General features: G+C 32.2%; 1 pseudogene; it reads left to right on the top strand.

Moving 5' to 3' along the window:
* Positions 1-15,673, top strand: part of LOC129289015 (serine carboxypeptidase-like 18) — a 43,944-nt pseudogene that overhangs the window by 1,714 nt on the left and 26,557 nt on the right.

Raw genomic sequence — 15,673 nt, 5'->3', positions numbered from 1 at the left:
TCATCTATTATACTTGTGCAAATTAATATATATATATATATATATATAGACATACACAGACACATGTGAATACAATATCTTATTTTGTTAGTACATTTAGTATATATGAGGGTACAGTCGAAAAGATTTACATAATTTTTAAAATATTATAAGTCTTCTTTCATAGCTTAATTATATTGTAGGTAGGAGGGAGTATAAAATAACTTTATTTAAAAAGTATTGAATAAGTTTATTTTTTTATTATTTCAATTTCTTATAGTATTGGTTAATGTTTGTTTAACTATACAAAAACTTAAAGAAATATAAAAGTACATTATAAACATAATTTTTATATATTCTATATGTTGCTAAAACTAACTAATATGTAAAATATATTATTTTACTTGAAATAATTTTTTTAATTTTTTTATAACTATAGATATTATCTTATGAATTTTTTCCAGATAACAAGATTGTTTTTAAAAAACTTAAAAACTATAACCAACGTACAGATTTTTTTTTTTTTAAATTTGTCCCCACTCCAAGTCCACACTGGTTCCGCCCCTGATGCCATGGGTCGTAATATTTATGTCATTGGTGGTTTTGTCGACAACATCCCTTCCTCGCATGCATAGATCCTTGATTGTCAATTTAATACGTGCCAGCCCGACCCTAGCATGAGCATCATTGTCTATGGAAAGATGAAGAAGATGAACAATGGGGCAAAATTGCTTGGACTTATAACGTTCTGTTGATCAAGAAAGGGTCGGCAATTGTGCATTGGTCGAGAGTTCCGTTGTGAATGGATTGGCAATAGCAGCAAGGGAGGAGAGATAGATAGAGAGAGGAGAGAGACAGAGATGCAAAGAGAGAGAAACGGACATTTACTTGAAATTAACCGCAGGGCCAAATTGGCACCACAAGTGAAATTGTTTAAGAGTTAAAATACACTAAAAACAAGTTTAGAGTTTAAATTACTCTTGATCATATAATTTAAGGTCCATGTTGTTTAAATTTTAAGGATAATGAAAATTTTATTTCACTAATTTTTCTCAGTTATCAATTTGATCTCTCAAGTTTGTCACAAGTTTGCCCTAATTATGAAATTTCATTATTCCAAATTCATAATTTGTTTTTCCCTAATCCCAGTTAATGGAATATTGATGAAATCCATGTAAGTTAATAAAAAAAGGTGAAAGTATTATTTATGTAAGGAAAAAACCTCAAAAACTTTAAAGAACGAAATAACAAAATGCACAGTAATGGACTAGATTAATAAAAATCAGACTGATTTGAGAACTAATTTATTTTTATTAACTTACACATATATGTGAAGTCATCAATATACTTTACATATTAGATTGATTTGACAGCTAATTTTTGTTTTAAGTTTTAAAGAATAAATATGATAATTTAAGAATGTGTAAGGAACTAAATTAATAAAAATTAAATTTAAATGACCAAATTAATCAATAAGTAAAACAAATTTAAGAGACCAAAAGTTTCATTATCCTTAAATTTTAATTAGAACTTATATTTTTTTTATAAAAAAGCCCAAAGTAATATAATAATTAAACATGTCTTGGTCGGGTACGTGCGAATTGGGGAATCCGAAGAAGTGCAAGTTTTCCATTCTATTATTTTATCAAGTCTGAGAACAATCATGAAGATGATCCTATCCTTCTTTGGCTATCTGGGGGCCCTGGTTGCTTTGGATTGATGGGCCTTGCCTTTGAAATAGTCAACATCTTCATTCTCTTAAAGTTCAATCCGCTTATTCATCAAAATGATGATCATAAATGGGGTTGAAGTCCTTTAATTTGTTTTCTCACAAGTGATCAGTAATTAATAATTTTTTTTATTTGTATGTAGGTCCTCTTGCATTTGTAAACCAAGAATACAATGGGAGCTTGCCTAGCCTAGTGTTGAGGCCACAATCGTGGACTAAGGTTACTTGCATATGCATTGGATTAATTCCTAACTTGCTTTTAGGTTAATTTGTGTAGGCATTAGCAAGCTTGATAGCATTTATGTTCTAGATCCCATAGTTTATTTTGATTCGGTGTTGTGTATATTCATGACGTGTCAATCCCAATGGCAAGTGAAATAATGTCATTTTAAGTTGAGTGAATGATATTTAATACTCAAAATATTGATTTAATGATAATTAATTACTTAACAAAAAAAATTTAAAAATGAGCTGTGAATATCGATCCAGGCAATTGCAAATTAAGAGTTATTTTTTGAACTTAAATATTTTTTTGTCAATTAAGATTCATGAATTTACAATTTCACTTTCTCAATTAATATTTATAACTCAATTTTTTTTAAATTTTGTTAGGATGTAATTGTCGTTGAATTGTCTTCTAAGGTTCAAATGGCATTCTCCTTTTAAAGTTGAAATTGAATAATAATATGACATGACGATCGGAATTTTTTTAAAAAAAATCTTCTTGACAATAATGGGTTAAAAATTTACATATTACAACCAACTTGATTATGAAAAAAATAGCAATACTCATATTGATTATATAAATGCTTTTACTTGATCAGGTAAATAGTATTATCTTTGTAGATTTACCCATTGGAGCAGGTTTCAGTTACACCAAAGCAAAAGAAATTGTTGAGCAGAGTGATTGGACCCTAATTCATCACGCCCACCAATTTGTGAGGAAGGAACATTATATTCACCCAAGCTGCTTCACATTTTATTTATCTTATATATATCAAAACATTTTATTATATGACAAATATTAATATAATGTTCAAATAATAAGCTATAACATATCTATTAATTTTTGTAGTGGTTGATCAATCATCCGGAATACCTATCACATGAAGTGTATCTGTCTGGTGATTCCTATTCTGGCATTCCTATCCCAGCCTTGTTTCAAGAAATTTCATATGGTACAAATTAAAACTCAAAATTTATGTATTCTATTCATCTAATTAATTTGTCATTAATATAGTAAGGACTATTTATTCACATGCACATGCTGTTTCAGCGAATGAAAATGGGGTCCAACCACGAATAAATATCCAGGTTTCAAACTATATATAAATCTCCACTTTGTTTTTAATTCTTTAACATTAACGACCAAGCTTAGTGCCATAATATGTAATCGAGAAAATTAATTTATATGTCCCTATATTTTTAATTTAGTTAAAATTTAATTCTTAAATTTTGACTCTGTACAACTCAATCTCAATAATTTTGACTCAGTTAAAACTCAATAGTTATGTGGGTTGATATTAATTGATTAATGGGAATATTTAATTTACATTTAAACAAGCAGTCATGTTTTGATACGAAGCACATAACAGATATTGCCCTATTTCTATGTGTATTCTATGATAGGTTGGGCCACATATAATCCCATTTGAGTAGAGAGTGCAACCTACATCCTTTTAATCGTCAGTGGTATTAAAAAATTGAGTCTCCTTGACGACCCTTACAATCATTCTCCATTATCGGTAAGGCTAAAGGGAAAAATAGGCTGAAGAATCTATACACCTCTCTCTTTACTGAGAGATCAACTAAGTATCTGAGTTCAGGTACACATACTATTCATGAGTCTATAAATTTAAGATCCTACATGGAGTTATTATTAAAGCTTAGGAACTAATGCAAAATAGTTAAAACTATAGATATTATTGAGTTGTATTTACTTGAAGTTTATAAACCGAGTTTTGAACGAGTTAAAGTTTAGATATACAGTTACAATCAAATTAAAAGTATGGGGACTAAATAGTTAATTTTTTCAGTATAATTCAAGAATTAAAGGACATGGTTTCAAATTCAACTTCTATATATTACGGATAGGGATACATTCTAGGGAATCCAGTGACAACAAAGCACGAAATAAATTACGCAATCCCTTTTGCTCATGGAATGGTCTGATCTCTGATGAACTTTACGAGGTAATGCATTGATGAGTATGTAGGTTCTTAAAATGATGATTTTGTTTTAAAAAAAGTTGTGATGCTAACATATTGGAATTATTATTGATTCTACAAGAACAGTCATTACAGCAAAACTGTGGAGGAGAGTACAGAAACATAGACACAAATAACTTGTTATGACTTAGAGATTTTCAATCATTCCAAGAGGTAACATAACTATCCAACTATTCTCTTTGTACTAATTAAGACATTTTTTTACAAAAGTACTCATATATACCAATATAATCAAGTTCATTAAATACTCTTTATTAATAAGAGAGAGAGGAAAAAATTTATCTAAAAAATTTATTTTCACATACCAAACCACCTTTTAAAGAAAGAATTCATTCTAAAATACTAGCATGTTAAGAGGGAAAACCTCTCACATTTATAAACTTAACTTTACTTGTTAGGCTTACCACCTTTTCGAGAGCCAACATCATGGCTTTAGTCCACAACACTTTATTTAGTTTTGTGCCGATAAAGACCCTCCGTGGGAAACCCATTCAATGACACTGGATTCTTACTGAAAGAGTTAACATTATGAGGACAACTTTAAAAGGAATGCTCATCCAAAAGACTAGCACATTAAGAAGGAGAGTTATTCACACTTATAAACGTTATTGCACTAGTGAGACTCCTCGATATGGGATCCATGACAATGTACACACATATATTGATTTTGTCTAATCTCTGTCATTGCTCAACATTGTCCCTGATCTTTGTGACCGAGACACGGATATTTGCAAGCTCAACGTTGGGCCAACAATGGTTGCGTTCGCAAAGCACTCCATGTTCATGAGGTTCAGCCAAATATGTTGTAAACTTCTTTTGGTTTTTTTCCCCAATAGTGTAAGAAGTAGACTCCACAATAATTTTTTTTTGGTATTGTTTTTATGTGCTGATTGCATGCGTTGCAGGGAACTGGAAGAAACTGGACGCGTTGTAATCATAATATGCCTTTTAAGTTTGAAATCAATGACAGCTTTCATTTTCATTTAAATCTCAGTGCCAAAAGTTCTCGTTCCTTGATATTCAGGTTCGATCAGATTTAATTCCATATGTCTTTTCATGCCATTTCATTACCATTATCGATCTTTTTAGTCTTTTTTGTCTTGATAACAGAAATTTACTTATGTGTATGTACCGTTGTTTTAATCAACTGATCAGTATCAAATAGAGAATCTGGTCGGTTTTTTAATTATATGGTTATGATAGAGTCATAAATATAATTTGTTGTTTACGTACAGTGGGGATCATGACATGGCGTGTTCTTTCTTATCAACACAAGTATGGATCAGATCTTTGAATTATTCATGACTGGAGGCCATGGCATGTCAACGGCCAAGTTGCTGGGCGCGTGTGGCTCACACTATATATATATATTTTATATGTACAGTTGGACATGTATGTTTAAGATTAAAAAAAAAAGTGATTTTGAAATAGTTTAAAGATTTTATAAAAGATAAAATTAATTAATGTTTGATTACAATAATAAAAGTGATTGTTATAAGTGATTTTTAGATTAAGATTATTAAAATTTTAGTCTTTTGAGACTCTTAGTTATTGATTCGGTCTCTTAACTTCAATTTTTATCGATTTGATCCTTATTATTTTTTTAAAAAAAGATAATACTTTTAAAATCTACTCACACCATGAATAGTGGAATATGATGGAAACCATATAAATTAATAAAAAAATAAGTGTAATTATTTAGGTAAGAGAAAATAGACTTAAATTTTTTTAAAAAGAACAAAAGAATAACATGCAATGCAAACGACTAGATTGATAAAGATTAAATTCATTTGAGAGCTAATTTGTTCTCATTTAACTATATATATATATATATATATATCTATATATTTATATATATATATATATATATTTATGACAATTCAATAGCAAATTTTATACATTAGATTAATTTAACAATTTATTTGTTTAAAATGACTATATGATAATAATTTAAGAAAACATAAGGGACTAAATTTATGAAAATTAAAATTGAGAGACCAAATTGATAACTGAGATAAACTTGAGAGATTGAAAGTTTTATTAACCCTATTATATTTTATGATGCCTTGGTGGATTTTTGTTGATTATTTCTTGAAACTACTCAAACTCAAAGGAGCTTCTCAAAATAATTAGAATTTTTTTTTGTAAAATTCTGATTATTTTTAAAATTTTTAAAAAAATATAATAAAATATTGCAAAATATGTTTTTCAAAAAATAAATGTTTTTATCATGAAAAAAGCTTAAACAAATGGGGCAATGGAACTTCTTTACTGTTAATTTCTCTCTAACTTTCCCCGTTTAACTCAAAAAATTTCTCTATAACTTGCGGCACTAACAACTGCTTAATTATTTTCTTAATCTTTCAATAATATATTTTTATCTGCTGTCTAATTATATTGCAATCAATTTATCTTTGTAATAGATACGCAAGGACTTACTCCAATCGAATGACATTTGCAACTGTCCAGGCATGAAAAAGAAAAAGAAAAGTATTGAAGAATATTAATTTGGATGGATAGTTGGATGAGGTGGTGGTGGTGGTGGTGATTATTATTATTATTATTGCAGATGCAGGACATACAGCTCCAGAGTTCAAACCTGTTGTGTTCAAACCTAATGAGAATCTCTGGCAATATCATTATCGATCTTGCAATGCTCATGAATCGAATTGATTGGTAATAAAAATGAATCTTTATTTCACCTCAATTGGAGATAGTTATCTTAAAATTGTTTTTGGCATTTACACGAACTCAGACCCAAGATCATGTGCTTCGATGGTCATTGTTCCTTCTAGTAAGATCAATGTTTGTTAGTCGAGGTTTGTGGATTTAACAAAGATAGGGTCTAACATTTTCTCCTTGTATGGGCTTGACCATAGCCATCTATTCCCAAATTAATTATAAATTAATCATCGCCCAAAAAAATCTCCGTTTAAAATAAAACAAAGAAACAGAATAATAAGCCGAAAAATCACTAATTAATTAATCCATTTTGAATCCAAAGCCCATGCAAACTTTGTGTAAAACCACATATTCACTCTACACAGTACGCATTCTGCAGTCTAGCGCATTTTCTATGATACTCTTGTAACGTACATCAGGTCTAAATGTTATATTTATAAGTATAAATACGAAGTTTTATGAAACTAAAATATACATGTATTTATGTATATGAGCTGTTGGAGTATTCAAATAATCTTATGTCTTGTTTAGATCAAGAAATATTTGGATTTGTAACAAATCTATTATTAGAGTACATTAAAACTAATGATTTTGAATTTGGTCCAAATCAAAATGAATTTTATTATTTTTAAAATTTCAAATACTCACTGTAACATAATTACTTTAAATGTGAAACCTAACCTCTTTTTTTCAATGAAAAAGGCAAAATTACTAGACAGTCCCATACAAGCATTATTTAATTACCCAAAAATCCCACTAAATATACACATAGTTGTGAGATCCCTGGGGACTTGGTTGTAAATAATTTTTTTATGAATTGATCACTAAACCCTACTAGGTGAACTTCCCTGCGCTGAGGGAGTAAATGACAACGATGGTGTGTCTGAAATTGGGAGTGGTGCTAAACATGGAGGCCGGAGTGAGGATATCGTGGCGACGAGAACGAGGCAGAGGGACTATCCTTGAGATCTGTCACAGTGGTAGACGTGGTGGTGGCGGAGAACGCGACTGAGGTTGGGATGGGTGGCGGGGGACTGGTGGAAGGGCGAGTAATACGTGGCAAGGAAGAATGTATGAAATTAAAGAACAATGTTCAAATTTCCCAAAAAAAAAAAAAAAAATCATAGGTGTTGTCTTCAACCTCACTGCCACTATATTGTTCGATTCCAAACACTTTGTCTTTGACATATAGCCATCGTGGATTCTCATAGTGGCTTGGGTTTCAGATATGTAACGGAGGTAAGTTGTCTAGGAGTTCCTGAGGAAGAAGAAGAAGGACGATGCGGACTGCGAGGAGGGGGGGGGGGGGTAAGAAAGAAGAGGCCTGGTGGGAGCATTTCTAAGTGCTTTAAATTAGGGTTACTTTGGTCCATTCATAAAAAACTTATTCATAGCCAAGTCTTTAGGGACCACATAGCCTACGAAGTATAGATACTTCAAGTTACCTTGCATGTCCATTTTATTATTGTATTCAATGTCAATACTTTTTTAATATATACTCATAAAGTATTGCAATATTATTTTTAAATTTTGAAAAAAATTAAATCTTCAATACGTGTGTAATATTTTTAAATTATGAGTCAATATTTTAGAGCCAATGCTTCAAGAAAATTTTTAAGAAATTAAATTTTAATAAAGATGTGATATTAAAATTTTTACTACTAATATCTATTTTATTTGTTTTTAAAGTTGTATATTTTTCTTAAAAAATAAATTTTAGATGTAATAAAAGAATAAAGATTACATATTTCTAAATTATAAAAATGTGGAAATGTAATCTTATAATAGTTTAGAAGGAAAAGATATTGATATTATATCTATTAATAGGGATTAAGTAGTATGCAATTGGTAGAGATAGAATAAAAATACAATTAATAATTATGTTTTGTTGGGTATTACTATAAATGACTATATATGTATGCTAGTTTGGATATTTTTTGAACTGAAATTATATTTTTAATATTTATATGATTTTTTTACACATATATAAACACACACCTATCTATCAAAAACGTATCATATTATATATTTTTAAAATAAAAGTATCAACATATATTGAATAAGATCACGTATCAGTATGTTATATAGGACTCTATAGTGATTTTCCCTATTAAAAAAAATCTGAATTTTGAATGCCCTAATCTATGTGAGCTCCTTCCATTCTCTCTAGTTCTCTTTGTTCATTAGCTTCTTCGATCTTATGGATTACTAAATTCGTCCCAGAACCACACTAGTGAGTCTCTCTCTTGGGTCTGTGCACGAACTGCTTCTTTTTTCATGGAAGATATTGGTCCACGCAAATCCCTATCGGACTATCCCTCCGATACTGGTAACGATGGTAGGAAAATAAAGAAAGAAAGCAGAGGAACCACTTCAACTTATCATTGACGATCAGATGGGAGATTTAGAAGGTGAAACATCTGACGCGAATATGGTGAACACTCAGGCTGATAAACCAAATCTGAAAAAGGTTAACGATAAGGAGGTGCTGAAAACCCCTTCCTACAAGGAATCCCCATTAAACTTCAATGGTGTTGCTAATAGTGGTTCTTTCTCTGAAACTGAAGATATTTCTATAGATGAGCACTAGCACACCTCGATATTAAGGGTATGATTGGTATGAAATATAAGGTGAACTTATATTTCATAAGTCTTGATTAACTAGAAATCAAGCTAAAGTATATGTATATATAAGTTATATATAATAATAAGGTTCATAAAGTTTAAATGTTTTTGTGAAAATTTCGATAACGTCTCCCCTATAATTTGGACCTTCCAAAATATCCACAACAATAGAACCTGTTAATCAAATCAGCAAGGAAGACTAACTCTATTTAACAATTTACATGATACAAAATAAGATTAGAAGTGAACTATGGTGCACGTGGAGCATTAAGCCATAGTTACAAAATAAAATACATAGTTTTACCAAAACAATAATTACAATAGGCTCCTCTTTTTCCAAAAAAAAAAAACAAAAGGGTCCCTTAATGATCTATGAAGGTATAGGATCAGCTACAATATCTAAGACTAAAGAAATTATTGATGAGTAGCATTCTAATTAAAATTATAATAAAAAATATGAAGATAATAAATAATAAATTTAACTTCAAATGACTTAATGAATTATATCTTTAAGTTAGAAATAAATAATGATTTTTCTCAATAATATGATCTTGAAATTAAACAATGCTAATAGAATTACATATATGTATTAAAATTTTTTACTAACTATAAATATAAAAATTTCCAATAATAGTATAGTGCGATAGAGTACTATCAGAGAATTATTAGAGAATTTATAAATTTTTAGGTTAAATTTAAAAGGGCTTTATTAGAACGAATAACATGCATGGACACATAATCCAAGAGGGTAAATAACCAATCAAGCGTGGACACACAATCCACGAAGATAAGTAACCAGTCAAGCATGGGTGAAAGCCACGAAACAAGTATGACAGAGCCATGAGTCAAGCGCAAGCATGAAGCCCACGAAAGCAAGTGTGAGTATGATACTCACGAATAATCATTCTTCCATTCTACGTGTGTTGGCCATTATATAGGACTAGCACCTCCTATAAGCACTCTGCTAGCTAGGTATACCATGGTACACCAAAGACTAACAGGACTATTATTAGCATCCAGCATTCCGAACTCAGTCCTCCTTAATAAAATCAAGCATGTATAAAGAAAGAAAACAATTTCAAAATTTTCTCTTTCCAACACCATTCAATCATCATTTTCTATTATCCCAATTTATCATTATTTCCTCTACACATGAATCATTGCATATAAATCATATATGTATGTTTCACCAATTAATTATGTATCAATAATATAAATCATTAGTAAAATCAAGACATTTCAGTTAGTATGACAATTATATAAAAAAAAATAGGATTAACAATGATAGTTGTACAACCCATAAGGGAATAATCACTTCACTATAAATTTATTTGTAATGCTACTCACTTACCTGATAGTTTTCCTAAAATTTTAAAGCATGCTTTTTTTAGCCTTTCACTTTAATTATAATGGTGTTCTTGATTTCTTGACAAATAAATCGTAATTCTAATATTATTTATCAAGAAATTTTTCAATCACTAACTGGGCATATGAATTCAATCCAAACAATATTAAAGATAATACTTGTTAAAATTATGTTTTAAATACACATGAGTTAGTTAAATTATTTGACAACTTTCAATTTATCCTCATACTCCCTCATGACTCATATTCATTTATAAATCATAATAAACTATATTAATTATTCTTAAGCTTCCTTTGGACTAAAAATGTGAAACAAGCATTCTATGTAATTCTTTATTTCACTTTGGTATTTTAAAATTTTCAATTAATAACTTGAACTAAAATTATAGATACTTCTCCAAGCTATGGCATGGAAGCTTTAACAGTCCACAATTCACCAATTCTCCCCTCACACATTTTTACAAATACCTTGAGGGCATGTATTTATCATTGACAAATTTATGAGATAAACACCTATACAATTCAACTACTTTCTTTCCATCAATATATTCTTTCAAACATATCCACAAACACCTTTAAGGCATTTTCCATTAATTAAGTTATGAAATGAACACATCCAAGTAAGTTCCACAACTCCCAACATTAAATTCTACAATTATATATCAGCTCAACATCACCATAAGACCATTTCCAGCATCAACCGAAATTTCTCCTTAAACCTAAATATTACAACAACAGTGAAGAATAGAGGTTGCACCCGACGGCTGGAGAAAAGAAGGAATGATTTAGTGTTGCTGCTGTCATCAAAGAGGGAGAAGGGAGGATAAATGATTTACCTCAAACTAGAGTACAGTGATGACAGTCCAAGATTAGCACGTAGTCGAGGTTGATGAAGGAAGCAAGCTCTATTCTACAACTCAAATAAGGAAGAGGAAAATTAGAAATCGCGACTAGGAAAGGAGATGAATTTAGTTTATAATCATACACCGATACAAAACATTCAACAGATGGAAAGCAAGAAGGATTGAAGCTAAACACACACATACACACACGGACGCTCTACCTGGACGGATAAACAAGAGATGACAGCAAAGAAGGAACAGATTCTGATGACTCCCACTTCCTGCTGCCGAGATGCACAAGCACAACCAAACACAGGCCAACAGTGAGAGGAAGAGCAAGCTGAAGGTAAAGAGAAGGAGTTCGACGGTGATGAGACCTTAAAGTCAGTGAAGAACAAAAGCGAATGCTCTATTTTTTTTCTTTCTTTCAAGCGAAGAAATACTATCAGACCAAGGAAATTTGGGAAAATTGCAAGACAAGAACAAAAAAAAATTACAAGAAAGACCCAACAAAAATTATAAAAAGGACCCAAAATTCTCCTATAATTTAAAATAAAATAAAATCAAATCAAATCAAATTTGCTAAAAAAACTTATTTTAAAAAAATATCCCTTAGGAGAAAATTTTTGTTCAAATTAAAATTTAAGGTTATTACAAGCACAACTATAGGAAAATGTCAGAACCAAACGACTCCATAAAAAAATCTAATGGATATATACCCAGTGATCCCTATTTCTTAAGAGGAATATAACAAGTGGCGCAAGCCTTGGAATTATATATGGGCTGGTAATTACTATCTTGGGAAGGCAATTCAATCTATCCACGATCAGGGAAGGGCTGCGTACCATGCGGGGTACTTTAAAGTTTGACGTTGTAGACTTGCCAAAGAATTACTTTATAGTTCAGTTCACTAACCAAGATACCCGGTAAATGCACTACAAAAGAGCTTTATTTGAAGTTCCGTGGGTTTTTAAACAGCATGGTCCCTTGGTTCAGAAATGGACACCTTATTTCAACCCTTTCCATAGTCCCCTGAGAACGATTGTTATGGGGGTTTCCATTCCTCATATGCCTATGCATTGCTACAACAATCACTTTATCTTTCGACTAGGGGATAGAATTGGTAGAAACTTAAAGGTTGACTTAAACACTTCAGTTGATTTCACAGCCTCAGAAGCAAAAGTGGTACGGGGAGATTTGCTTGAATATGTGTGGAGTTTGATTTGCAAAAACAACTAGTGCCCAAAATCATAGTAGTGGACTCTTTGTTTAATGTTGAATATGAAAGATTAAAACTCATTTGTTTTGCTTACGACCACTATAGCCACTGATGGGAGGTTTGCCCATGGAAGAGTAGTTTAGTTTGCGAACATCATTACACTACATAATCATCATCATCTAACCAGATGCTGGTAAAGTTGTCAGAGAAGAAGGTCACGGTGGATGGAAATAATTTTTGGCACTTAGATGTTTCCTCCTCAATCGCAATTTTTAAAGGTTCGCTTCTCAAGGTCGAGTGGGCAACGAGAAGGATAGTGTAGGTCCTAGAGGTATCGAGTTGGTAGTCGAAAGGAGGTTAACATCCAGCAGCAATTCAAATTTGTTGTCATAACAAACCTTGGGGAAGATGAGAATATGGATGAAGGTAATTGCCGTTACAATAATATAGACTTATGTCTATCTGACTTACAGGAGCCTAAGGTTGCTACTCACAAAGAAGCAAAGGCATTGATTCCACGTGGACCTCACAGGGTAAATCTGAAACAACCTTCATGGACTAAAACTTAATATAGGCTTAAGAACAACCAAAAGGGAAGGGGCAAGGAAAATATTAAGCCCAATAGCCAAGATTGAATGTCAAACAATGTAAGCCCATCTAATACTATTCACTCACCTGCCCAAGCAACCACCCAATTGGACTTAAAAAAAAAAATGGAAGTCTAAAACTAGTAGACCTCGTGAGCATTTTACGGCGAGTGGGAAAGTAGACCAAATGATCTACAATGAAGTTAAAAACTCTGATCAACCGATGAACCCACAGTACCTTAATGTAGAACAATGCTCTAGAAAAAACTCGCTCTCATGAATAGGAATCAATCAATACACCAAGATGTGTCCCCACCAATGCCCTCAACCTTGCTTGAGCTTGACCACTACCCACAACCACCTGATCCAATGTTCACAGAATCGGCTGTTAAGAGTAACCCAGTAAAAGCAGATGCTATGAATAGGATGAATAAAAACTCCAGAAACTCTGGCGGTGCCAAGCAAAATCAGTGAGTTCATATCATCCCTTTTCTTATCTTAAGTTTATGATTATTGCCTCGTGGAATTGTTGGGTGTTGGTAGCCAGTCATTCCCTTTAATTGTCAAAGATATTGTGAGGAAAAATTCTATCGATGTGCTCTGCTTAATCGAGACTCAAATTAGCAATAACTGTGCTGATCAGGTTGTTAGAAAATTGAGTTTTAGCAACTAGCTCCGTGTTGAAGCTATGGGTTTTACAAGGGAAATTTGGGTCCTTTAGAATGGGCATTTTACTACAGTCGAACACCTGGCCTCCAACGTCCAGCTCTTGTACTATAAAGCATTAGACCTCACCTCAAATTCTAGTCACCTTGCTGCTTTTGTTTACAGAGAAACCAACTATACCAAGTGTTTACCCTCCCTCTTCTCAGAGTTTACCCCTTAGGTGTCCTTGGTAAGGCAGAGAGTGGGACCCATTTGAGCACAATTTACTTAGAATAGGGTACAATGGTAGTATAGCTATCCCAAAGCCTTTCTAATGATTGAATTCCCAGGGATTTGGCATAACGCGCACCCTTGGGTTTCAATCTCACAACATCTCTTACAAAATGAAGAAGTGGGCATAATTGGTACCACCGAGTATAAGGACCCATGGGCTTCTATTAAATCCATTGCTGATGTGATTGAGGAACCATAGGTCATTATGGGTGGTTTAATGCCTTTAGACATCCTTGTGATAAGTTTGAAGGTGCTGTCCCCAACACTGCATCCGTGAATCACTCTAATGATTGCATTCTTGATACAGGTTGATTGAGCTTGATGACTTGAATAATTGTTTCACTTGGGAAAAAATGGGGTTAAGGAAAAATTATACTAGGTGTTTTGTAATCATAATTGCTCCCCACCTTCCCTTCCTCCAATGTTCTCTATGGTTTAAAGTTTAAACTGGGAGAGATAGTAAGCATCCTCCAGTTACAAGAAGATTTTCTAACCAGTAAGCCGCTTAGAATCTAGAGGACTCATTTAAAGATGTAGTTGTTGATGCTTGGATTGATAAAGATTGGAATGCTGGATTGACTAAATTCAAATCCACTGCACAAAAATGGAATGATGATCATATTAGCATCATTCCAAAGCATAAAAATTCAATTCTCCATAAACTTGATGGCATTGATTGAGCTAGAGCAACCAATACAAGTAATGAGTTATTACAAATTGAATTGAAACTTTGGGAAGAATATCATAAATTTGGTGGCACAAGAGGAGCTCATTTGGTTTTAAAAATCTCCTTACAATTGGCTCAAGTGGGGTGATCGTAATACGTCCTTTTCCCATGCTTCTACTATCATTAAAAAGAAAAGGAAAAAAAACTATTCTCTTTAGGATAGCAATGGTAATCGGATTAGTGATGAAAATTCTCTTAAGACAATGGCGAGCAACTTTTATTTTGAACTTTACTCTACTAACCCAATCAAATGTTACACTGCCTGTAATGTTCCCAGCATTGCTAGATTCAACCATTCGTTGGTTGCAACGAGTAGTTGATGATGTGGAAATAAAAAATGTTGCCTTTACCATAGGAGCTTTGAAAGCACCTGACCCAGATGGTTTCCAGGCCCATTTCTTTCATTCCTAATGGGATATCATGGGAGCCAAAATATGCAGTCTGATTAAGGGTGTCTTCCTCAATGCACAAGCTATGACAAGTATTTACCATGTAAATATTATCCTTATTCCCAAAATTGAGCATCCTACTTCACTTAAAGACATGCAGCCTATCTCCCTTTGTAACGTTAGTGTCAAGATAATCCTTGCTAATAGGTTTTAGTCAATCATGAATGATCTCATCGCCCCCCATGTAGCTTTATAGCAGGACGATCTAGTTGTGATAGTATCATTATTGCTCAAGAGGTGCTTCATCAGATGTGAACCAAGCAAGGTAGAAAAAGATATGTTGCTATTAAAGTGGACATGGA

The sequence above is a fragment of the Prosopis cineraria genome, unplaced genomic scaffold (assembly GCF_029017545.1).
Source record: "Prosopis cineraria cultivar Desert tree isolate PC_DT_omini unplaced genomic scaffold, ASM2901754v1 PC12, whole genome shotgun sequence".
NCBI lineage: Eukaryota > Viridiplantae > Streptophyta > Magnoliopsida > Fabales > Fabaceae > Prosopis > Prosopis cineraria.
The sequence above is the reverse complement of the archived record's forward strand: the minus strand, read 5'-3'. Positions and strand labels throughout refer to the sequence as shown.